The following is a 25,192-nucleotide window of genomic DNA, read 5'->3' as shown; positions in this document are numbered from 1 at the left end:
GAAACCAAATTGGAAAAGAAGAAGTAAAACTCTCACTGTTTGCAGATGACATGATCCTCTACATAGAAAACCCTAAAGATTCCACCAGAAAATTACTAGAACTAATCAATGACTATAGTAAAGTTGCAGGATATAAAATCAACACACAGAAATCGCTTGCATTCCTATACACTAATAAGGAGAAAACAGAGAAATTAAGGAAACAATTCCATTCACCATTACAACGGAAAGAATAAAATACTTAGGAATGTATCTAACTAAAGAAACTAAAGACCTATATATAGAAAACTATAAAACACTGGTGAAAGAAATCAAAGAGGACACTAATAGATGGAGAAATATACCATGTTCATGGATTGGAAGAATCAATATAGTGAAAATGAGTATACTACCCAAAGCAATTTATAGATTCAATGCAATCCCTATCAAGCTACCAACAGTATTCTTCACAGAGCTATTTTGCAATTTGTATGGAAATATAAAAAAACCTCAAATAGCCAAAGCCATCTTGAGAAAGAAGAATGGAACTGGAGGAATCAACCTACCTGACTTCAGGCTCTACTACAAAGCCACAGTTACCAAGACATATGGTGCTGGCACAAAGACAGAAATATAGATCAATGGAATAAAATAGAAAGCCCAGAGATAAATCCACGCACATATGGACACCTTATCTTTGACAAAGGAGGCAAGAATATACAATGGATTAAAGACAATCTCTTTAACAAGTGGTGCTGGGAAATCTGGTCAACCCCTTGTAAAAGAATGAAACTAGAGCACTTTCTAACACCATACACAAAAATAAATTCAAAATGGATTAAAGATCTAAACATAAGACCGGAAACTATAAAACTCCTAGAGGAGAACATAGGCAAAACACTCTCTGACATACATCACATCAGGATCCTCTATGACCCACCTCCCAGAATATTGGAAATAAAAGCAAAAATAAACAAATGGGACCTAATTAACCTTAAAAGCTTCTGCACATCAAAGGAAACTATTAGCAAGGTGAAAAGACAGCCTTCAGAATGGGAGAAAATAATAGCAAATGAAGCAACTGACAAACAACTAATCTCAAAAATATACAGGCAACTCCTACAGCTCAATTCCAGAAAAATAAATGACCCAATCAAAAAATGGGCCAAAGAACTAAACAGACATTTCTCCAAAGAAGACATACAGATAGCTAACAAACACATGAAAAGATGCTCAACATCACTCATTATCAGAGAAATGCAAATCAAAACCACTATGAGGTACCATTTCACACCAGTCAGAATGGCTGCGATCCAAAAGTCTATAAATAATAAATGCTGGAGAGGGTGTGGAGAAAAGGGAGCCCTGTTACACTGTTGGTGGGAATGCAAACTAGTATAGCCACTATGGAGAACAGTGTGGAGATTCCTTAAAAAACTGGAAATAGAACTGCCTTATGATCCAGCAATCCCACTGCTGGGCATACACACTGAGGAAACCAGAAGGGAAAGAGACGTGTACCCCAATGTTCATCGCAGCAGTTTATAATAGCCAGGACATGGAAGCAACCTGGATGCCCATCAGCAGATGAATGGATAAGAAAGCTTTGGTACATATACACAATGGAGTATTACTCAGCCATTAAAAAGAATACATTTGAATCAGTTCTAATGAGGTGGATGAAACTGGAGCCTATTGTACAGATTGAAGTAAGCCAGAAGGAAAAACACCAATACAGTACACTAACGCATATATATGGAATTTAGAAAGATGGTAACAATAACCCTGTGTACGAGACAGCAAAAGAGACACTGATGTATAGAACAGTCTTATGGACTCTGTGGGAAATGGAGAGGGTGGGAAGATTTGGGAGAATGGCATTGAAACATGTAAAATATTATGTAAGAAACGAGTTGCCAGTCCAGGTTCGATGCACGATACTGGATGCTTGGGGCTAGTGCACTGGGATGACCCAGAGGGATGGTATGGGGAGGGAGGAGGGAGGAGGGTTCAGGATGGGGAACACATGTATACCTGTGGCGGATTCATTTTGATATTTGGCAAAACTAATACAATTATGTAAAGTTTAAAAATAAAATAAAATTTAAAAAAAAGTAATAGATATTTACATATTGTACTTTTCCTTATGCATTCAGAAGGATGTAGAGAGTGAACGAATTTGTGAAGTATTGTTCTTTCCATCTTTAATGCTTTAATCAATATTCACACCTTGGAATTCATCAGAGAATTCATACTGGAAAGAAACGTTACAAATGTAAGAATGTGGCAAAGTCTTTAGTTGGTGTTGGGGCCTTATAATTCACCAACACATACATAATGGAGAGAAACCATAGAAATGTAATGAGGGTGGTAAACCTTTAGTGCACGTTTAGTCTTAACTGACCATCAAGCAGTTAAGACATATAGGAGAGAAACTTTTTAAATGTATGTGGCAAAGCCTTTAGTTACAGATCTTATTTTACAGTTCATCAGAGAATTCATACTGGAGAGGAACCATATAAATGTGATGTTTGTGGCCAGTGCTTTACTCAAAATGTGAGCCTTGGAATTCTTCAGAGAATTCATTCTAGAGTGAAAACTTACAAATGTAATGAGTGTGATCAAGATTTCAATGCACATTCAGCTCTAACCAACCATCAAGCAGTTCATACAGGAAATAAATCGTATAAATGTAATTTATGTGGCAAAGCCTTCTGTTACAGGTTTTATATTACGGTTCATTGGAGAATTCATACTGGAGAGAAACCATATAAATGTGATGTGTGTGGCCGGTGCTTGACTCAAAATGCACACCTTGGAATTCATCTGGGAGTTCATCCTGGAGTGAAACCATATAAATGTGATATATGTGGCAAAGCCTTTAGTCAAAATGCACACCTTACAGTTCATCAGAGAATTCATGCTGGAGTTCAGTTCAGTTCAGTTGCTCAGTCGTGTCCAGCTCTTTGTGACCCCATGAACCGCAGCACGCCAGGCCTCCCTGTTCATCACCAACTCCCGGAGTCCACCCAAACCCATGTCCATCGAGTCGGTGATGCCATCCAACCATCTCATCCTCTGTCTTCCCCTTCTCCTCCTGCCCTCAATCTTTCCCCAAATCAGGGTCTTTTCAAATCAGTTAGCTCTTCACATCAGGTGGCCAAAGTATTGGAGTTTCAGCTTCAACATCAGTCCCTCCAATGAACACTCAGGACTGATCTGCTTTAGGATGTACTGATTGGCTCTCCTTGCAGTCCAAGGAACTCTCAAGAGTCTTCTCCAACACCGCAGTTCAAAAGCATCAATTCTTCAGTGCTCAGCTTTCTTTATAGTCGAGCTTTCACATCCATACATGACCACTGGAAAAACCGTAGCGTTGACTAGATGGACCTTTGTTGGCAAAGTAATGTCTCTGCTTTTTAATATTCTGTCTAGGTTGGTCATAACTTTCCTTCCAAAGAGTAAGCGTGTTTTAACTTCATGGCTGTAATCAGCATCCACAGTGATTTTGGAGCCGAGAAAAATAAATCAGCCACTGTTTCCACTGGTTCCCCATCTCTTTGAAATGAAGTGATGGAACCAGATGCCATGATGTTAGTTTTCTGAATGTCGAGTTTTAAGCCAACTTTTTCACTCTCCTCTTTCATTTTCATCAAGAGTCTCTTTAATTCCTCTTCACTTTCTGCCTTATGGCACCCTTATGGGTGGTGTCATCTGCATATCTGAGGTTATTGATATTTCTCCCAGCAATCTTGATTTCAGCTTGTGCTTCTCCCAGCCCAGCGTTTCTCATGATGTACTCTGCATAGAAATTAAATAAGCAGGGTGACAATATACAGCCTTGATGTACTCCTTTTCCTATTTGGAACCAGTCTGTTGTTCCATGTCTAGTTCTAACTGTTGCTTCCTGACCTGCGTACAGGTTTCTCAAGAGGCAGGTCAGGTGGTCTGGTATTCCCATCTCTTTCAGAATTTTCCACAGTTTATTGTGATCCACACAGTCAAAGCTTTGGCATAGTCAATAAAGCAGAAATAGATGTTTTTCTGGAACTCTCTTGCTTTTTCGATGATCCAGTGGAGGTTGGCAATCTGATCTCTCTTTCCTCTGCCTTTTTCTAAATCCAGCTTGAACATCTGGAAGTTCATGGTTCACGTATTTCTGAAGGGTGGCTTGCAGAATTTTAAGCATTACTTTACTAGTGTGTGAGATGAGTGCAGTTCTGTGGTAGTTTGAGCATTATTTGGGATTGGAATGAAAACTGATCTTTTCCAGTCTTGTGGCCATTGCTGAGTATTCCAAATTTGCTGGCATATTGAGTGCAGCACTTTCACAGTGTCATCTTTCAGGATTTGAAATAGCTCAACTGGAACTCCATCACTTCCACTAGCTTTGTTCATAGTGATGCTTCCTAAGCCCACTTAACTTCACATTCCAGGATGTCTGGCTCTAGGTGAGTGATCACACCATCGTGATTATCTGGGCCATGAAGATCTTTTTTGTACACTTCTGTGTATTCTTGCCACCTATTCTTTAATATCTTCTGCTTCTGTTCGGTCCCTACCATTTCTGTCCTTTATTGAGCCCATCTTTGCATGAAATGTTCCCTTGGTATCTCTAGTTTTCTTGAAGAGATCACTAGTCCTTCCCATTCTATTCTTTTCCTCTATTTCTTTGCATTGATCGCTAACGAAGGCTTTCTTATCTCTCCTTGCTCTTCTTTGGAACTCTGCATTCAAATGCGTATATGTTTCCTTTTCTCCTTTGCTTTTTGCTTCCCTTCTTTTCACAGCTATTTGTAAGGCCTCCTCAGATAGCCATTTTGCTTTTTTGCATTTCTTTTTCCTGGGGATAGTCTTGATTCCTATCTCCTGTACATGTCACGAACCTCCATCCATAGTTCATCAGGCACTCTGTCTATCTACTGGAGAGAAACCATATAAATGTGATATATGTGGCAAACCTTTAGTCAAAGTGCAAATGTAGTTCATTGGAGAATTAATACTGGAGAGAAACCATATAAATGTGATATTTGTGGCCAGTGCTTTACTCAAAATGGAAACCTTGGAAGTATTCAGAGAATTCATACTGGAGAGAAACCTTACAAATGTAATGTGTGTGACAAAGCCTTTAGTCGGATTTCTGGCTTGTAGTTCATCAGAGAACTCATACTAGAGAGAAATCATACAAATATAATTAGTGTGGCAGAGCTTTCATTGCACATTCATCTGTAACTGACCATTAGGGAAAACGATATAAATGTAATTTATATGTCAAAGCCTTCAGTCACAGGAATCGTTTTGCAGATAATCAGTGAATCCATACTGGAGTGAAACCTTACAAATGTAATAAATGCAGTAAAGTATACCATCCTTTTGACCTTCAGAAAAGTCAAACTGTAGGAAAACTGCACAAATCCAGTGGGTGTAGCAAAGCTTTGGATTCTGAGTTCAGAACTAACTAACCGTCATGTAATGAATTCTGAGATCTTACCCATGTAGTGATTGTGGCAAATGTTTTAGAAGACATTCAAACCTTACAAATCATGAAAAAAAATCATATTGGAAAGAAGCCATACATTTAGAGTGCAGTAAATCTTAAGGGTAACCTGTACATGAGAGAAAGGATGTAAATGTAATATATGTGATCAGTGCTTTCAATACAAGTCTCATTAGTCACATCATCAGGGAATTCATAATCCAGAGAAAGGAAATGTAATAAGTGGGGCAAATGTATCAGGTAGCATTCAGGCCTAAAAAGACATCAAGGGATCCATACGCAAGAGACTTTACAAATGTATTCATTGTGGTGAGGCTTTTGTCAGATGTTTCCATTTAGCCTTCATGAGAAAACTCATACCCTGATACTAGAAGCTATGTTGATGTGATGAGTGTGTCTTGACAATAGTCTTATAGAGAGCTTATAGACAAGAGTCTCAATTGAACTGTGGTGTTGGAGAAGACTCTTGAGAGTCCCTTGGACTGCAAGGAGAGCCAACCAGTCCATTCTGAAGGAGATCAGCCCTGGGATTCCTTTGGAAGGAATGATGCTAAAGCTGAAACTCCAGTACTTTGGCCACCTCATGCGAAGAGTTGACTCATTGGAAAAGACTCTGATGCTGGGAGGGAGTGGGGGCAGGAGGAGAAGGGGACGACAGAGGATGAGATGGCTGGATGACATCACTGACTCGATGGACGTGAGTCTCAGTGAACTCCGGGAGTTGGTGATGGACAGGGAGGCCTGGCATGCTGCGGTTCATGGTGTCGCAAAGAGTCAGACACGACTGAGCGACTGAACTGAACTGAACCAAACTGAAAGAAGTCATTCAAGAAGGCTATGGCACCCCACTCCAGTACTCTTGCCTGGAAAATCCCATGGATGGAAGAGCCTGGTAGGCTGCAGTCTATGGGATTGCGAAGAGTCAGACTCAATTGAGCGACTTCCCTTTCACTTTTCAATTTCATGCATTGGAGAAGGAAATGGCAACCCACTCCAGTGTTCTTGCGTGGAGAAACCAAGGACAGGGGAGCCTAGTGGGCTGACGTATGGGGTCACACAGAGTTGGACACGACTGACGTGACTTAGGCACTTAGCCAAAGAAGTCATTCTGAAGGACAAGCTTACAAGTGATATTGAATGTGTAAAACCTTCACTCGGGGCTCATATTTCACCAATCATCAGATGATTCATACTAGGGAGATCCTTACAAGTGTATGTAATGTGGCAAGGCTTTTAGGTGCTGCCTTAAACTCAGGATTTATCAAATACTTATACTTAGAAATGCAATGACTATGACAGTATTTACAATTACTACTCACTCTTTAGGTATGTAGGAATATATATCCTGGAGACAAGCCACACAAATGTGTTTGTAGGAAGGAATTTTCTGAAACAGCAAAGTTTGGGGACGATACTACAGCAATGCTTTACAGATGCAATCGGAGTGGAATAAGTTCCACCTTGAGTTGAAGTGTTATGCAATAAGAGTCCATATTGAAGAGAAGTCATGAACTGTGTAGGCAAGGGCTTTCTCAAGACATCAGAGTGTATTAGACTTAAAAATATATGTCTTTCAAAGAAACCACACAAAAGTTGTGCACGCTATTTCCTCTATCTAACTTCTTCAGGAAGAAGACAAGGGTGCCCACTCTCACCACAACTATTCAACGCAGTTTTGGAAGTCCTAGCAGTCAGAGAAGAAAAAGAAATAAAAGGAATCCAGATTGGAAAAGAAGTAAAATTCTTACTGTTTGCAGATGACACGATCCTCTACATAGAAAACCCTAAAGATACCACCAGAAAATTACTAGAGCTAATCAATGAATATAGTAAAGTTGCAGGATATAAAATTAATACTCAGAAATCTCTTGCATTCCTATATACTAACAATGAAAAAAGAGAAACTAAGAAAAGACCCACATTCACCATTGCAATGAAAAGAATAAAGTACTTATGAATAAATTCACCTAAAGAAACAAAAAGACTTATGTGTACAAAACTATAAAACACTAGTGAAAGAAAGATGACACAAATAGATGGAGCAATATACCATGTTCGTGGATTGGAAGAATCGATATAGCGAAAATGAGTATTCTACCCAAAGCAATCTATAGATGGGAAGATGTTCATGTATGAATTTTGAGTTGTAAAATGAGTAAGTTCTGGGGACCTATGTGCAGCATTCAAACTGCAGTAAATTCTTCTGTGTTACTACATACTTTAAATTTGCCAGCAGAGTAAATCTGAAGTATTCTCACCATACAAACATGGAAACTGGGAGTTCATGAATGTGTTGATGACTGGATTGTGATAATATTTCACAGTGTATACATCTGTCAAATGGTCACATCATGCCTGATAAGTATACACATATCTATTTCATTAGTTCTATCTCAGTAAGGCTGGAAAAGAAGAAAGTAGGAGGTGGGCTGGGTTTGCCACCTTTAATGGTGTTCAACCCATGTTTCCCATGAGATCCGTGAAGCATTTTGCAAAACCATGTATGGTGCCCCCTGCCCTATCAGACGTCCTCAGATACCTGTGTGGGTCCTAGTCCCAGGTATGTTCACAGTGCAGCAAATCTGATCTGGATCCTACATTGAGAACCAAGGCTCTTAGGCTCCACTTCTGAGACTGAGAACAGCCCCAGGGATGAGGAGGCCACTCTGCTCTGAGTGGGGATGGACCAGGGCCTGCTGTGTGACCTGAAGGGGATCGTGGGGTCAGCGGAGGTGCCCCCTGTTGCTGAGTACGTGAGGCCTCACCAGGAGGGGAGTGTGATCCGAAGGAAAGTGTGGGAAAGCTCCTCTGTTGTTCTCTGTGCTGGAATTGACTGTCCTGAGTCCCTCCTGAGATAGTGGGCACAGAGGACTGTCTGTTCCCCATGGAGGGCTTCCCTTCATGTGTAATTGGGACTCAGGAAGGGGGAATGTTGATTGTAGGTATTAAACAGCATGTTTTCAACTTTCAGTATCCATCTCTGCAGGATTCCTGAGAAAAAACCTGGAAGAGGGGAGAAAAAGTGTCAGAAATGGCTCTTTCTCAGATGTCATATTCTGAGTTGATTCTCAGTCTGTCCTTCCTGAAATGCCCATCTCTGGACTCACTAATAGTGTCTGACTCTGGAGTACCCTGTCTGTCTCCTGTACATGCATATTTGCCGGGGTCCTGCCCCGGCTGATCCAGGGTATTCGAAGAGGGGACGGCGTCGGCGACCTATTTATTTAAATATTTTATCAAAGATATAAAGAGTAATAGGATGAGGATAGCTCAGTAGGAAAATTCAGTGGAGAAAAGAGGCTGAGTAGCTTGGTTTATGCGGGAGACCAATAAAACTTCAAGACAAGAAGTTTGCACCACTTACGTAGGCCGCAGGCGTCCTTCCGTTCTCCCGAAGGAGAGGAGACACTGAGGCCTCCCCGGTCAGATCTTAGAAGCCCAGGCATAATTAGTAAGCATGGTGGGTTCCGCGCTCCAGATGGAGACTCAGCCAGAGTGAGAGAGAGAGCGACATGGGGAGACCAGTATTTCGAGAAACTGATCCCAATTCTTTATTTTCCATGGTCTACTTTTATACACTGAGATGTTATGCAAAAGTCACACGGGGTCAGCAGTCCTGACTTTTATCAAAGTCAGGTGCTTCATACAAATGTATACAGAGGTCTTAGGGGTGTTACATCATCTTCTGGCCAGGGGGGCCTGCTGACAATTTATGACCCTCTCCTTGTGACAGCGGTCAGTCAATCAGGACACTTATTTCTCCAGGGCTGATTATTCTCAAAACAGACGCCACCCAAATAAAGTTACATTCCTACAGGGTGAGGGTGTAGTGGGTTTTAGTTAAGGAAAGAATTTACTTAGCCTAAGGTCTAACGTGATTAATATCAAAGGTTAATTCTATATATTCATTAATGTGTGTAAGGGCAGGGGATATGGAGACTTAGCAACAAACATTGGCTCAACAAATGAAAAACCCTTCACCAACACAATTTCTAATTAGCCCATTATACTTATACTAATAGTTTTCTAACTTTTCTAAGGAACCTGTTTTTAGAAGGTTTAAAGCATCTTGTGCTGTGAGCGATCACATGTGGCTGGACAAGCCTGTCAGGCAGGCCAGAGAACCTTCAGAGGAGTTTGTAGGTTAAAACACTCTTATCACACCCAAGAGTTTTTATTGACTGGAGCTCTAGGTTAACTCCTTCTCCGAAAGAGGTGGTGGGGGACAGCCCCCTGTAAAGTCAGAGATGTAGGAAAGAGCACAAAGTAGTAAAGTAGGCAGGCTCTGGTTATGGGGGTAGATGCTCGAGGATTTCCAGGGGGACTCCTGAGGCTCGATCCCGCCTTTGCGTATGTCGAGCCTCCTTCCTCATGACCTTTGCCATGGGCGGAGTACCTCACTCTGGCCCCCAACACACATTCACCAGGGGCCCTCTCTGAGGGCCTGTCATCTCCACTTAGATCCCGTCTCCCCATGACCTAGTGACCTGGACCTTGTGAGGAGGCTCCCGTGGGCACCGTCCTGGGCAGGGCTTCTCACCCACGGGTTGGAGACGTGGTCTCAGTGCTGTTGGGCAGCAAGTTTGCTTGGGGCCCATCTGGATGCGCTGTCTGCTCTCTGTCAACCAGAGTAAAGAAGCTGCACGTGGACATCAGGTATTAACACTCACAGTACGTGGTAAAATCTGGAAAAGAGGCCAATAAGGGGAAATCAGCCCTGACTATGTAGTACATTTAAGGACCTCCTTGAACATCTTGGTGTTTGAGAATGGAATGGAAAGTTCAGAAAGAGACCTCAGGGCTAGGAGACTTTTCATTCCATCATCTATTTTTCACTATGAAATCCAAGTTTACTGTATTTTTTTGTCTTCTTTGCCACATGGTGCAGCTTGCAGAATCTTAGTTCCCTGAGTATGGATTGAACCTGAAACTCCTGAAATGGAAGTGCGAGGTCTTAATCATGGGACTGCCAGGGAAGTCCCCAACTTTACTAACCTTGGTTCATTGTTTTATTATGGAATTAACAAATAGACTTTGGTTTTTGTTAATAACTACAGAACTAAAGTTAACTGCAGATAAAATCATTTTTTTAAGAAAAATTATTTATTTAGGTGTTCTGGGTCTTTGTTGCTGCTTGGTCTTTTCTCTAGTTGCCAGCAGTGGGAGCTGTTCTCTAGTCGTGGTGCATGGGATTCTCGTTGTGCTGTCTTGTTGCAGGGCATGGGCTGTATGATGCTTGGGCTTCAGTAGTTTCAGCACGTTGGCCTAGTAGTTTGGGCTCTTGGGCGTTACAGCACAGGCTCAGTAGTTGTGTCACTTGGTCTTAGTTGCCCCGAGGCATGTGGCATTATCCTGGAGCAGAACCCGTGTCTTTCGCATTTACGGGTGGATTCTTTAGCATTGCACCAGGAGAGATGCCCTCATATTATTTTTGAATATAGGTATTTTATAGAGATAGGACTCAAAGTATTCTATATATGTTTTTTATATGCCTACTACTTTTTCTTTTTCTTTTTTTTTAAACTAATATAGTATTAAAGTTGAGACGTCCCTATTGGTACAGTGGATAAGAATGTGTCTGCGAATGCAGGGGATATGGGTTTGATCTCCCTGGTCCGAGAAGATTCCACATGCCTGGAAGGAACCAAGCCCATCCACCACAACTACTGAGCCCATGCTCGAGAGCCTGTGAGCCAAAACTGCAGACCCCATGTATTGCAACTACAGAAGCCTTGTGCCTGCCGTTCACCTACAACCTGTTCTCTGTAACAAAAGATGCCATTGCAGTGAGAAGCCCACTCACCACAACTACAGAGTATCTCCCGCTCAGTGCCACTAGAGAAAGCCACACAAAGTAACAAAGACCAGCACAACCTAAATAAATAAACAAGCTTTTTAAAAAAGTACTATTGACAAACTTAAGTACAGTTGATTCATTTTCATGGCCCCAGAGATGCTGAAATACATATGACTAAAAGTGATAATGAGAAAATGATTTAAAAATGTGTCAAGAGGCAACTCTTCATTTCAGTCAATTGTGTATTTACATGTGCATGCATGTGTGCATGGATATGCAACTCCATGGTTTTATTACAAAACATCATCTCATAAATAAGCTTTGTACTTTTGCTGCTGCTGCTGCTAAGTCGCTTCAGTCACGTCCGACTCTGTGTGACCCCATAGACGGCAGCCCACCAGGCTCCCCCGTCCCTGGGATTCTCCAGGCAAGAACACTGGAGTAGGTTGCCATTTCCTTCTCCAATGCATGAAAGTGAAAAGTGAAAGTGAAGTCGCTCAGTCGTGTCCGACTCCTAGCGACCCCATGGACCGCAGCCTACCAGGCTCCTACGTCCATGGGATTTTCCAGGCAAGAGTACTGGAGTGGGGTGCCATTGCCTTCTCCTTTAACAGTTGAAATTATATCTTAAATATATTATGTAGCCTTAAATTTTTTTCTACCCCAGCACAGGAATGATTTAAATAGTAATAAGATTACTGATATTGTGTGGAGGGGAGGAGTTGAGGAGTGACCCTATACAATGACCTTTTATGGCCTTCCATTGCTCTTCAAATTCCTTGATGTTGTTTGAGGTTTCTCAGGGAACTCTTATTGATGGACTTTTATGCTCTGTTACTTAACTGTTTGATTCCTTAGGTTCAAAGGAATTCAACTTGACTTACTCCCTCCTCTTTTATGTAAAAGGGGACTGAGTTCTAACTCGGATAAGATGGTTTTGGGGGTACAGTCCACCATATTTTCGGTTTGCTGACTTTCTGAATAAAGTCGTTATTCCTGCCCCAGCAACTTGTCTCTCAATTATTGGCCTGTTGTGTGGAGAGCAGTAGAAGCTTAGAATGTGAACTAAAGGAACAATGCGGTTTTCATCAATTTTTAAAGGTGTATTGCTCTTTTTGGCCACATGATGCAAAAAGGAGACCCAATGGACAAGACCTTGATGCTGGGGAAGATTGTGGGCAGGAGAACAGGGCGACAGAGGATGAGATGGTTGGATGGCATTACCTACTCAATGAGTACAAGTTTGAGAAAACCCTGGGAGATAGTGAAGGACAGTGAAGCCTGGTGTGCTACAGTTCATGGAGTTGCCAAGAGTCAGATTTGACTTAGCAACTGATCAACGAAAATTACTCTTTTTAAAGCAATGGTTAGTAAACTTTGTCAATTTCAAAATTAAAAAAAAAAAAAAAAAGGTACTGACGGAAGTTCCCATCACATACCTTAGTCCTCCAGTCTCAGACTGTAGGTTTTGACCTTGTGTCTCTGGAACCGAGCCATGTGGAGTTTGGCCATCCAGCTGAATGAAGAACAAAGAGGAAAAGTTGTTATACGGGATGTCACTGTAAAATGGCACATTTTCCCCAGGGATAGTTTTGTACTTCTTATTTTAGTTTGCAGTACAGAGAGAAATCCAGAAAAAAATTTCTTGTTTTCTTAAGATGGTTCAATTATTCTAATGGCAGGAAATGTTCTGCATCCAATTATCGCCCTACAGGAACTCTTTGGAGACCCAGGTTCCCAACCCCTGAATTGCCAGGAGCAGGACAGGCAAGAACCTGCTGACAAAAACATTTATTTATTTATTGCACTTGAAATTATGTGGGTTATTTTCAGGTACCTTTTGGGTTTGATTTCTCACATAGTTTCACAGTAATAACAGAATAGGCCCTGTATGATTTCAATACTCTTTATTTAGGCCATGAAACTTTTGCACCTTGTTTTACGTCATGTTCCAGTTAATGTCTATGGGAACTTGAATAAAATTTGTATCCTGCTCTTGTGTGAAAATTGTATAAGTCTTAATTATGTTGAATTGGTTCACAATTCTTTTCAGGTCTAGTATATCCTACTTTCCTGTCCATTCTATTAATTTTTGAGAGTTTAATATTGAAATTCCAACTAAAATTTTTAATTTGTCTACTCTTAACAAATTGTAATATATAGTGGAACTGTCTGTAACTATTTTCAAAGCCTCATGTAAATGTGTTGTCATACTTTCGTAATTTCAAACAATTTTAAAAAGGAAAATAAAATCTTTATTGAAACTTTTCTACTTGTTAGGAGGACATATCCTAGTTTCCAACATATTGGTCTACAAAGTTAAAAGCTTTTGTCTTAAAAGTGTAATGGGGAGACACAGTGACCTGGGAAGGCCAGCTCCCTCTGCCAGAATGGTGGCGGGGAGCTGCACCGCAGCAGTGCCTCTGGTCCACGGAACCCACCAGCTTCTTCCTCTCCACTGTGCCCAGTGCATGTTGTCCTCTCATCCCGAGGGGGAGCTCAAAGCGGCCCAAATCCTCACAATTTCCAGGAGGCTGTGGGGGAATGTATAAAATTCAAATTAAATGGGAAGAATTTAAGGAGAAGAGAACTGCCTAGCAGCCAACAGGCACTCAAAGAAGAAATCAAAGGTAGGCACGGATTGCAGATTTTTAAGTCTGTCCCCAAACACTGACCATACCATGGCTGCTTAGATATTGTTGCTAAAACACTGGATGAATCTTACTAACAGGGGCTTCCCTTGTGCTCAGCTGGTAAAGAATCTGCCTGCAATGCGGGAGACCTGGGTTAGATCCCTGGCTTGGGAAGATCCCACGCAGAAGGGAAAGACTACCCACTCCAGTATTCTGGCCTGGAGAATTCCATGGACTGTATAGACGATGGGGTCGCAGAGTTGGACATGACTGAGCGACTTTCACTACTACCACCGTTCTTTCCTCAACATATGACAAAAAGTTTATTTTGTTCATAGACATTTCCATACTGTAATTATAGAAGAATATGCTATCTATTTAGATATTAAAGGCAACAAATTTTAAAAAACAGGGTGTAAATTATGGGGAATCACAGGACTGTTAAACACCTCCCTGCCCCTTGCCCCGCCTTGCTCTGGTTCTGCAGACCTAGACACTCGTCTCCCCTCCCCTCGCCTGAAGGGATCCTCCCAGTGTCCCTACCTGGAAGCTCCGCCTCAGAATCCGCGCCTGTGTAGTTTCCTGCGGAAGGAATTGGAAGGCCACAAGTGAAGGTCACCGGGCACCCATTGAGTTTTTTACTTCTAGTGTAAACGTCAAGAAAAACAAGACTGGGAGCTGACTGTGGCTCAGATCATGAACTCCTTATTACCAAATTCAGACTTAAATTGAAGAAAGTAGGGAAAACCACTAGACCATTCAGGTATGACCTAAATCAAATCCCTTATGATTATACAGTGGAAGTGAGAAATAGATTTAAGGGACTAGATCTGATAGAGTGCCTGGTGAACTATGGACTGAGGTTCATGACATTGTACAGGAGACAGGGATCAAGACCATCCCCATGGAAAAGAAATGCAAAAAAGCAAAATGGCTGTCTGGGGAGGTCTTACAAATAGCTGTGAAAAGAAGAGAAGTGAAAAGCAAAGGAGAAAAGGAAAGATATGAGCATCTGAACGCAGAGTTCCAAAGAATAGCAAGAAGAGATAAGAAAGCCTTCCTCAGTGATCAATGCAAGAAATAGAGGCAAACAACAGAATGGGAAAGACTAGAGATCTCTTCAAGAAAATTAGAGATACCAAGGGAACATTTCATGCAAAGATGGGCTTGATAAAGGACAGAAATGGCATGGACCTTACAGAAGCAGAAGATATTAAGAAAAGGTGGCAAGAATACATAGAAGAACTGTACAAAAAAGATCTACATGACCCAGATAATCATGATGGTGTGATCACTCACTTAGAGCCAGACATCCTGGAATGTGAAGTCAAGTGGGCCTTAGAAAGCATCACTACGAACAAAACTAGTGGAGGTGATGGAATTCCAGTTGAGCTATTCCAAATCCTGAGAGATGATGCTGTGAAAGTGCTGAACTCAACGTGCCAGCAAATTTGTAAAACTCAGCAGTGGCCACAGGACAGGAAAAGGTCAGTTTTCATTCCAATCCCAAAGAAAGGCAATACCAAAGAATGCTCAAACTACTGCACAATTGCACTCATCTCACATGCTAGTAAAAGTAATGCTCAAAATTCTCCAAGCCAGGCTTCAGCAATACATGAACCGGGAACTTCCAGATGTTCAAGCTGGTTTTAGAAAAGGCAGAGGAACCAGAGATCAAATTGCCAACATCCGCTGGATCATGGAAGAAGCAAAAGTTCCAGAAAAACATCTATTTCTGCTTTATTGACTATCCCAAAGCCTTTGACTGTGTGGATCACAATAAACTGTGGAAAATTCTGAAAGAGATGGGAATACCAGACCACCTGACCTGCCTCTTGAGAAATCCTGTATGCAGGTCAGGAAGCAACAGTTAGATCTGGACATGGAACAACAGACTGGTTCCATAGGAAAAGGAGTACGTCAAGGCTGTATATTGTCACCTTGCTTATTTAACTTCTATGCAGAGTACATCATGAGAAACGCTGGGCTGGAGGAAGCACAAGCTGGACTCAAGATTGCTGGGAGAAGTATCAATAACCTCAGATATGCAGATGACACCACCCTTATGGCAGAAAGTGAAGAGGAACTAAAAAGTCTCTTGGTGAAGGTGGAGAGTGAAAAAGTTGGCTTAAAACTCAACATTCAGAAAACGAAGATCATGGCATCTGGTCCCATCACTTCATGGGAAATAGATGGGGAAAGAGTGGAAACAGTGTCAGACTTTATTTTGGGGGGCTCCATAATCACTGTAGATGGTGACTGCAGCCATGAAATTAAAAGACGCTTACTCCTTGGAAGAAAAGTTATGACCAACCTGGATAGCATATTGAAAAGCCGAGACATTACTTTGCCAACTAAGGTCCGTCTAGTCAAGGCTATGGTTTTTCCAGTGGTCATGTATGGGTGTGAGAGTTGGACTGTGAAGAAAGCTGAGCGCGGAAGAATTGATGCTTTTGCAGAGTGGTGTTGGAGAAAACTCTTGAGAGGCCCTTGGACTGCAAGGAGATCCAACGAGTCCATTCTGAAGGAGATCAGCCCTGGGATTTCTTTGGAAGGAATGATGCTAAAGCTGAAACTCCAGTACTTTGGCCACCTCATGCGAAGAGTTGACTCATTGGAAAAGACTCTCATGCTGAGAGGGATTGGGGGCAGGAGGAGAAGGGGATGACAGATGAGATGGCTGGATGGCATCACTGACTCGATGGACGTGAGTCTCAGTGAACTCTGGGAGTTGGTGATGGACAGGGAGGTCTGGCGTGCTGTGATTCACGGGGTCGCAAAGAGTCGGACACGACTGAGCGACTGAACTGAACTGAACTGAGTGTAAACGTGTGCTGCGCGCTTAGCCGTCCAACCAGCCCAAGCCACGCCCATCTTTAGGGTCCCGCTGGTTTTGCGGAAGTAATATCCCAATACCCTTCCTCCTTCCCAAATTAACCCAGAGGCCGCGGTTGCAGGTCGAGTATTAGAAATCGCTCAGAAGCTTGTCCTTGCCGTTTGCTTTTCGGCCTTCGGCCCCAGAGACACAGCCTTTCGGGATATTTTCCTGCTTAAAACTTAACCGTTAGTACCTACGCCTGTGCCTTGTAAAGTCCCCGGGCGCGAGGGGGATTCGGGCCCGCCCACCTCCACCGCCTCACCCTGTCGGCCACTGGAGGTCGCGTCGACAGCCCCGCTCCCGGAGAAGCTGCGTCCTTTCCCCGGTCCTGCGATTCTGGAGAGCCCGCCCTGCCCGAGACCCCCCTTGCTCCCAGCCTCTCTGCCCTCGTGTCTCCTCAGGCCGATCGTTCTGCCCCGCAGGCCTCCCTTCCTGGTCAGTCCCTTTTCCTCACCCATGGGCTGGACGTGTGACACCCAGTGTTTTTCCGTCTCGAGTCCGGCTGGTTGGAAAATGTGCTCTTTTGATAGGTGCGCATTTCATTTACTCATCATTTTTGTAGATACGTGGGCGAGGGGGATCAGAAGAAGCAGTGACTGAGAGTGAAAGGCAAAGTCAGAAGTGGAAAACAATGAGAGAACCGACGGGGTCGCCCAGGATGGCTGAGGCAGTTGCAAAGGGATGGTAAAATGAAATAGAGTTAGCCCTTAAAGTAGCGGGTGGGTGAAAGAGTAACGGACAAAGGCATGGGATCTCCAGGAGTTGGAGACAAAGAGACAGGGGCCCTGCGTCTGCGGTAGGAGGGCTGACAGGGGTGATCCTAGGAGAGAAACAAGGATAGATGTTGACTAGAAGAGAAGAGAAGGAAGTAAGCCTAGACACCTGGAGTGCCCCAGAGTGGGAGTGTAACAGGGAGAGAAGAGGTGTGACAAGAAGGCAGAGAGGGAGCAGAGTTGGAGAAAGAAACAGATGTGTAGATATTTAGGACAATTAGAAGGGTGGGGGTGGGGAGAAGAGCAGCAAGAGGAGAAAAAATTTGCAGAGGGGAGCAGGACAGGTGTGAGTGAAGAAACAGGAGGGCAGAAACAGCATCCCTCCTGAGGCAGTGGACACCAAAGGACTGTTCCACATAGTGAGGTCTTCCTGTTTTTGTGGTTGTGGCAAACGAAGGGGGGATGTTGATTCTAAGCCTTAAGCAGCCTGTTTTCCACTTGCAAGATCAACTTCTAAAAACTTACATTGTCTGAGGAAGAAGCTGGGAAGAGGAGGAAAAAAGGAAAGAAAACAGGAATGGCTCTTTCTCAGGTAAAATCATATTCTCCGTTGATTCTCAGTCTGTCCTTCCTGAAATCCCTTCTTTGGACTTACTAATCATCTCTGACTCTGAAGTATCCTTCCTGACAGCTGTACATGCACACTCACCAGGAAACTTCCCACAGGGCCTGTCGTCTCCACTTAGATCCCATCTCCCCATGACCCAGTGGCCTGGACCTTGTGTGGAGGGCACCATCCTGGGCAGGGCTTTACCCCCACAGGTTTGAGAAGGGGTCTCAGTGCTGTTGGGCAGCAGGGATTGTCTCGGGTCCTTCTGGATGTGCAGTCTGCTCTCTGTCAATCAGGATTAAGAAGCTCTGGGTGGAAGTCAGGTATTAACATGCACTGCTGCTGCTGCTAAGTCGCTTTAGTCGTGTAGGACTCTGTGCGACCCCATAGACGGTAGCCCACCAGGCTCCCCCATCCCTGGGATTCTCCAGGCAAGAATACTGGAGTGGTTGCGATTTCCTTCTCCAATGCATGTAAGTGAAAAGGGAAAGTGAAGTCACTCAGTTGTGTCCGACTCTTAGCGACCCCATGGACTGCAGCCTACCAGGCTCCTCCATGCATGGGATTTTCCAAGCAAGAGTACTGCAATGGGGTGCCATCACTGCGCAGTACCTGGTAAAATCTGGAAGAAGACCTAAAAAGGGAAATTTGTTCTAAGGTAATTGAAGCTAATGAGTGAGTCAGTGACTTCAAAATCTTGATTGGAAATGGGATGGAAAGTTCAGAATCAGGTATCAGTGATAGAGGGTGTGCTATTCCATCATCTGTTTCAAATTGTGACATGAATCTAAATCTCTGAAAGCTTGAAATTCACTTTCATTGCCTTCATTCTTCAGATTTTGTCTTTTCACGGTGTTCATTTCGTGGTTTGGCACAGAGATGTTTTTACTTTTGATGCAGGTGAGGTTTCCTCTTCATTGTTTAACCCATAGATTCACCATTTGTTATGGCAACTGTCTTTTTTCCACTGGGTTTTCTTAGCATCCTTGTCATTAGATTTTAAATATATGCAAATGGTTGTTTGTGAACATTCTCTTCTGTTCCCTTGGTGTATAAATCCGTGTTTATGCCAGTACTACACCATCTGGATTATATTGTGATATGGCTTGAAGTTTTAAAAAGGGTAGCCTTCATCTTGCATCTTTGTACTTATTGAAGAGTATTTTTGCTGTTTGTGGTCCCCTTGAGATTCTTTATGACTTCTGGCAAGTTTTTTCTATTTCTGCAAACATTTCTATTGTAAGTTTCATAATGAGTTCATTAAATCTGTGGAGCACTTTGAGTAACTTGGAAATATAGAGTACTGAGATTTCCAGCCCATGACTACTAGATTTATTTGTTTATTTTGGGTTTCTTTTAGAAATGGTTAAGTAGTTTTCAGTGTATATGTTTCACCTCCTTGGTGAATTATTCCTAAATATTTCATCCATTTTTAATACAATAGTAAATAAAATTGTTATGTGATTTTCTTTTAACATTGTTCACTGTGTACAGAAATGCAGCTGATTTGCACGTTCATTTTTGTATCCTGCAAGTTTGCTAAAATTGCTCTTTGATGTGGCAGGGGGTTTTTGTGTCTGTGTGGAATCTACAGTTTATACATAAAAGATCTTGTCCTCTAGGGAAGAAGGTAACTTTCTAATTTTTCACTTTAGGAAGCTTTGATTTCTTTTTCTTGTCTAATTGCTCTGGTTAGGGGTTTCAGTCCTTTGTTGAACAGTGATGCAGAGTGCGCATCCTTGCCTTCTTCCCGATCTCAGAGGAAAAGTTTTCAGTCTTTCACCATTGAGAACAATGTTAGGTGTGCTCTTTTCATACATCATATATTTTAGTTTGAGATACTTGTTTTGAAAACGAAACAAACCCCCGAAATGGACGGGAATGTATCAAAAGTGTGAACAGAGATGAGATTTCAGGGCAGAGAGGAAAGCACAACATTAATAGTGGTTGGAAACCTCTTCTTATGGTACATAGAGGTGATAACTTATGGTGAACAATGTCAGATTCATGATCTCTGAAGAAGAAGATATAGCTTTGGGATCAGAGACCAGGCTTGATCACTCAAGAGCTTTTGTGTAGCAGTTTTATTAAAGTATGAAATGGGACAGAGAAAGCTTCTGACATAGACATCAGAAGGGGGATGGAGAATGCCCTCCCTTGCTAGTCTTAGCAAGAGAGCTATATACTTTCTCAGTTGGTTATTACAGTAAGTCAAAAGAATGTCTCAAGGTTGTAAAGGTCTTACCAGACCCATGCCCAGAATTTACATTTCAAGATGACAGGATTAATCACAAGGTTCTCAAGAAGGAGAAACATGTCCTCAAGCAGGATACATTGTTGTTATATTACTTTCAGTTCAGTTCAGTCGTGTCTGACTCTTTGCGACCCCATGAATTGCGGCACGCCAAGCCTCCCTGTCTGTCACCAATTCCCAGAGTTAACTCAAACTCATGTCCATCGAGTCAGTGATGCCATCCAGCCATCTCATCCTCTGTCATCCCCTTCTCCTCCTGCCCCCAATCCCTCACAGCATCAGAGTCTTTTCCAATGAGTCAACTTTTCACATGAGGTGGTCAGAGTATTGGAGTTTCAGCTTTAGCATCATTCCTTCCAAAGAACACCCAGGACTGATCTCCTTTAGAATGGACTGGTTGGATCTCCTTGCAGTCCAAGGGACTCTCAAGAGTCTTCTGCAACACCACAGTTCAAAAACATCAATTCTTCGGCACTCAGCTTTCTTCACAGTCCAACTCTCACATCCATACATGACCACTGGAAAAACTATAGCCTTGACTAGACGGACCTTTGTTGGCAAAGTAATGTCTCTGATCAGTACAGAGTTTAAGCTGAGTTGTTTTGTTGCGTAATCATCAGCTCTGGGCTTAAAGAACAAAGGTTGTCCTTTTCTCCTCCTTGAGAATTCCCGACTGCTCTCTATCCTCCTCGAGAGCCCCAGACCCCTTTCTCCTCCTCGGGTACCCCGGACTTATCAACCTACCTAGGAATTGACTCTCTCAGATCTTTGGCCGAAGAGAAGTTTGTTTATTAAATTCCCAGAGGAAGCTTAACCTTTCCCCGAGTTCTCAGCCTGTCCTTCAACATGTATCATGTATTCTTTCACCCGCCAGTGGTGCTGCAGCTCTATCAGACACAAAGGCAAGGTTTGTATCCACAATACTCGTCATCTCCCTGCTGTGAGCTGGTTGGTCTTGAGTGTGAGGAGCATGAGGTGGGCTGCCTTACTGGGCTGCCTTGCACCCTCTTCTCGTTGTGGGCTTGGATCTATTGGCTACTCAATTCTTAGTCCACATAGATCAGAGCTGATGGCCCAAGCATCTAACCCCTGATCCGGTGCTGCTTTCATCACAGTTACCATATTTGGAAGATATAATCAGAAAATGGGAAAGTACTGGCTGCTCTTTAATTTTATCTGGCACCTCAGAACCTGTATGGAACTGTCTCAGTCCCTGTCTGCCTCTTGAGATCCCTCAGCCATTTCTGCTGTTCTCCTTTTGCTACCATACATGTCAGGGTGTGTGGAATAGGCTGGTGGATTGAATCTTCTGTGCCTGTTACTTAGGAAAACTGTAAGGAGAGCAGTCCAACAAAGGGAAAATGTGGTAATCTTTCAGGCCCTTAGCTTGGCGTCTCTGGGTGGACCAAATAGTCCCATCTCAAGGTCTTAGGATATGAAACCCCCACATCACATAGTTTTCCGCTCTTGTACTGGTCTGTCTAGTCTGGGACTGTAGACTCTTCCTGACTTTGCTTTCTCCTTAGTTTGTATAATGTTTCCTTTTAAGTTGGATTTTGAAGTATGTGGCTCTAGGGTCTGAAGTCATGTCCAGTTTCTTTGCTGTGGTAATCTGCCTGTGTTTAAGGGGCAGCTCTTCATGGACTCTCTGTGGTGTGGGTTTACTGGGTAAGAGAAAATTTTAAGGAAGAATACTTTCCCTTATTGGTTGTAATATTTCCGTGCTGCATACAGAATTACCACTTGAAGCTACTTAGTATAGTGGTCAGCGTGTTCTGTGATATGAGAAAGTATCTGAAGACCTTGACCTGTACATCTTTTTCTGGCTTTGAGTGATGTCAGAAAAGCCTGCATGAAGGGCACTGTGATAGTGTTGTTCACGTGTACTATCACCATGCCCTCTGAGCCTCAACAAGAGGTGTAGGAACTTCTCCTGACAAGGGTATTGTCCAGGTTCACACCCTCATATTTGTGAGGCTGTTGACTAAACTGTTGCTGATGCTGCATGCTTGTCACCTGGGTGCTATTGATCATTCTGCCTCCACACTTAAGTTTGTAGCAACTGAATGACAGAGCTTATGTCGTGGAGTGATAACTTCAGTGATGAACCATCATTTGTTTTTTTTCAAGGCATAGCTACTTTCCTTTTTTAATATTTTTATGCATTATAAAAGATTGTCTTTTATTTTTGTCATTAAGTTTCTATTTTATGTTACTCTTTGTATTTTATTTGCAACATGTGGGATGGTTGGTTAAGAAAGCTCCCCCACCCCTTTGGTGGAATTGGTGATCAGTACTTTTTAGAGTATTTTATGTATTCTTGATGTTAAACTATTATTGAACATATGATTGGCAATATTTTTGTATTATAGTGTACATGTTTTTTTCACTGCTGAGGATGGTTTACTGCACAATATTTGATGATTAGGATGTGTACAATTTACCTCTTTTTATTTTGTTGGCGTGAGCTTTTGGTGTTGTATCTGATAAATCATTGGTGAATCCACTGTCAAGAATCATTTTTAGGTTATCTATACGAAATTATGGATGCTAGGCAAACTTATTGTGATAATCGTTTCACAGTATACTATCCGTTAATTTTTCTCTGTAGCTTAAACTTACACAATGATATTTGTCATTGTAAGAGTTGCTTATACAACCCCCTGTATGTCACTGTTTAAAGAGCTGGGTTTAGAAAGGGAAATAATTAAAACACGTTGGATAAAAGAAACAATAACGCAGTTTATAATCATTTAAAGTGTCTTGCTCTTAAAAGTCTGTGGTTAATGACCCAAATGATCACATCCCTTAAGTCCTCCATCTCAGACACCCAGGTACTGATCCTGAGTTTATTGAACTCAGCACTATGCTGTTTGCTGTTTTGTAGGGTGTGAGTAGGGAATAGCCCATTTCTCCCCAGGCAGAGTTTTGTATTTGTAATATAGAGACTAGTCCCATTCTTGTTTGTTAAAACTGCCCAAGTTCCCAGATCCCTGAATTGCTTCAGCCTCACTAGCAGGATCTGAGCACACCATGCTGTGAAAAACAGCTTTTTATTGAGAATAAACGCTTTTAGTCTTAAGAGGAAGTATCTTGGCTTCCGACATAACTTGAAGCTTTTACCTGAGCAGTGTTACAGAAGGTAACTTAGTGCTCTCAAGGTAACAGGCCCCGCCCCCCTCCGCGGCCCGCCCCTCCCACGAACTCTGCGCACAGCGGGTGCTCGCCCCGCCCCTGGTCGGGAGCCGCGGCTCTAATACCAAAAGCCCTTTCACCCAGAGCCGGAAGTTGGAGAGCGCGGAGCCGAGATCCCCGAGTGGCGCCTTAGCTTCCTTCTAGAGTAAGTTTCCAGAGCTCGCCAACCCTCCAATCCCCACCTCCGCCCCCCTCACTCGTCCTCATGGTGTGGGAATTGCCAGCGACCTGAAAACCCTGGCACCCAGTACTCGGCCCCGAATAGACGCTGCCGCTGCCGTTGCGGCCCAGTTATATTTTCGTTTAGGGTTTTAAGTGTTTCTGAGGCGGTTTCGGCCCTCGGTCCGCGTAGACACCGCCTCAGGCGACATTTTCTTGCTTAAAACCCCTTTTTACCTCTGGCCTCGCCAAGTAAAGCCCTCTCTCGCGAGTTGGAGTCGCGCCCGCCGCGTCGTCTTCTCGACCGCTAGAGGCAGAGCCCAGAGAGGCCGCGCCGTCTCCCCGGTCCCGGGATTCCGGAGAGTCCGTCTCGCTCCTGAGCCCCGTCCCTCCCAGCCCGTCTGTCCTCGCGTCTCCTGAGGCCGGTCCTTCTGCCCCGCAGCAGCCCCCTTTCCTGTCAGCCCGTCCCCTCACCCCGTATAGGGTAGGTGACCTGGGCCAGCCATGTGACAGCCAGTGCTGTTCCTTGCCCAATTCAGCTCGGTCGGAAAAGGTGATCTTCCGGTCCGGGGGCGTCTCGTTCTGTCGCTCACTCAGTAAATTCAGGAGGCAGGAGGATCCGGAGAAGCAGAGTCAGAAGGACTGAGAGAAATGACTGCAACTGAGGAGAAAAGCATCAGGGAAAACCAATAGGAAAACTGAGAATGGCTGCTGCTGCTGCTGCTGCTGCTGCTGCTGCTGCTGCTCCTGCTCCTGCTCCTGCTCCTGCTCCTGCTAAGTCGCTTTAGTCCTGTCGGACCCTGTGCGACCCGGTAGACGGCAGCCCACCAGGCTCCCCCATCCCTGGGATTCTCCAGGCAAGAACACTGGGAGTGGGTTGCCATTTCCTTCTCCAATGCATGAAAGTGAAAAGGGAAAGTGAAGTCGCTCAGTCGTGTCCGACTCTTAGCGACCCCATGGACTGTGGGCTACCAGGCTCCTCTGTCCATGGGATTTTCCAGGCAAGAGTACTGAAGTGGGTTGCCATTGCGTTCTCCGTGAGAATGGCTGAGGGATTTGCAAAGGGATAGTCAAGTCAAAGAGGTTAAGCCTTGAAAATAGCCAAGTGAGTAAAATAGAGAAGTATTAATAAATTAGAAAGCCAGATCTCCAGGGATTGGAAAACAGCGTAGGGAGAACTGCCCTGTATCAGTGATGGGAGCAGGGAGGCGAAGGGCGATGAGGGACATCAGACGTGGAGAGTCCCTAACTGGGTTTTGGCCGGGTTTGAGTCCAGGCCTCTTGGGTTAGTCCCGAGTTGTGTTTTCACCCGGTTGGAGTCCCGCCTCAAGGGTTCGAGTCTCAATCTGAAGTGGCCGGTTTCATGGTGCTGGCAGAGAAAGAGGTAAGGAGCAGAGGAAGAAAGGGGCTGGAAGGAAGCATAGCCACATGGCCTGCCAGAGAGTGGGGAGGAAGGGAGAGTCACAGCGAGAGAAGA

General features: G+C 43.4%; 1 protein-coding gene and 1 long non-coding RNA gene across 4 annotated transcripts in view; one reads left to right on the top strand and one right to left on the bottom strand.

Annotated features, from left to right (window-relative positions):
• Nucleotides 1-25,192, top strand: part of LOC109571941 (zinc finger protein 665-like) — a 137,775-nt gene that overhangs the window by 77,638 nt on the left and 34,945 nt on the right. Inside the window, exons 1-2 of one of the 3 annotated variants that reach the window (XM_070772298.1) lie at nt 23,589-23,701; nt 24,255-24,572. The exons of 1 other annotated variant lie outside the window; for it this stretch is intronic. The gene's annotated coding sequence lies outside the window, so the exon portion shown is untranslated. Of the gene's footprint in view, nt 1-23,585; nt 23,702-24,254; nt 24,573-25,192 lie in introns of those variants that run through there. One more of the 3 variants, XM_070772297.1, reaches the window with a different exon arrangement.
• Nucleotides 8,636-13,806, bottom strand: LOC139177326 (uncharacterized). The gene is made up of 3 exons (XR_011561803.1): nt 13,715-13,806; nt 12,713-12,789; nt 8,636-10,161 (listed from the first exon to the last, which is right to left on the bottom strand). It is a non-coding gene; the product is annotated as an uncharacterized lncRNA (long non-coding RNA).

Source organism: Bos indicus, chromosome 18 (assembly GCF_029378745.1).
Source record: "Bos indicus isolate NIAB-ARS_2022 breed Sahiwal x Tharparkar chromosome 18, NIAB-ARS_B.indTharparkar_mat_pri_1.0, whole genome shotgun sequence".
NCBI lineage: Eukaryota > Metazoa > Chordata > Mammalia > Artiodactyla > Bovidae > Bos > Bos indicus.
This window is presented reverse-complemented; position numbering and strand designations above follow the sequence as displayed.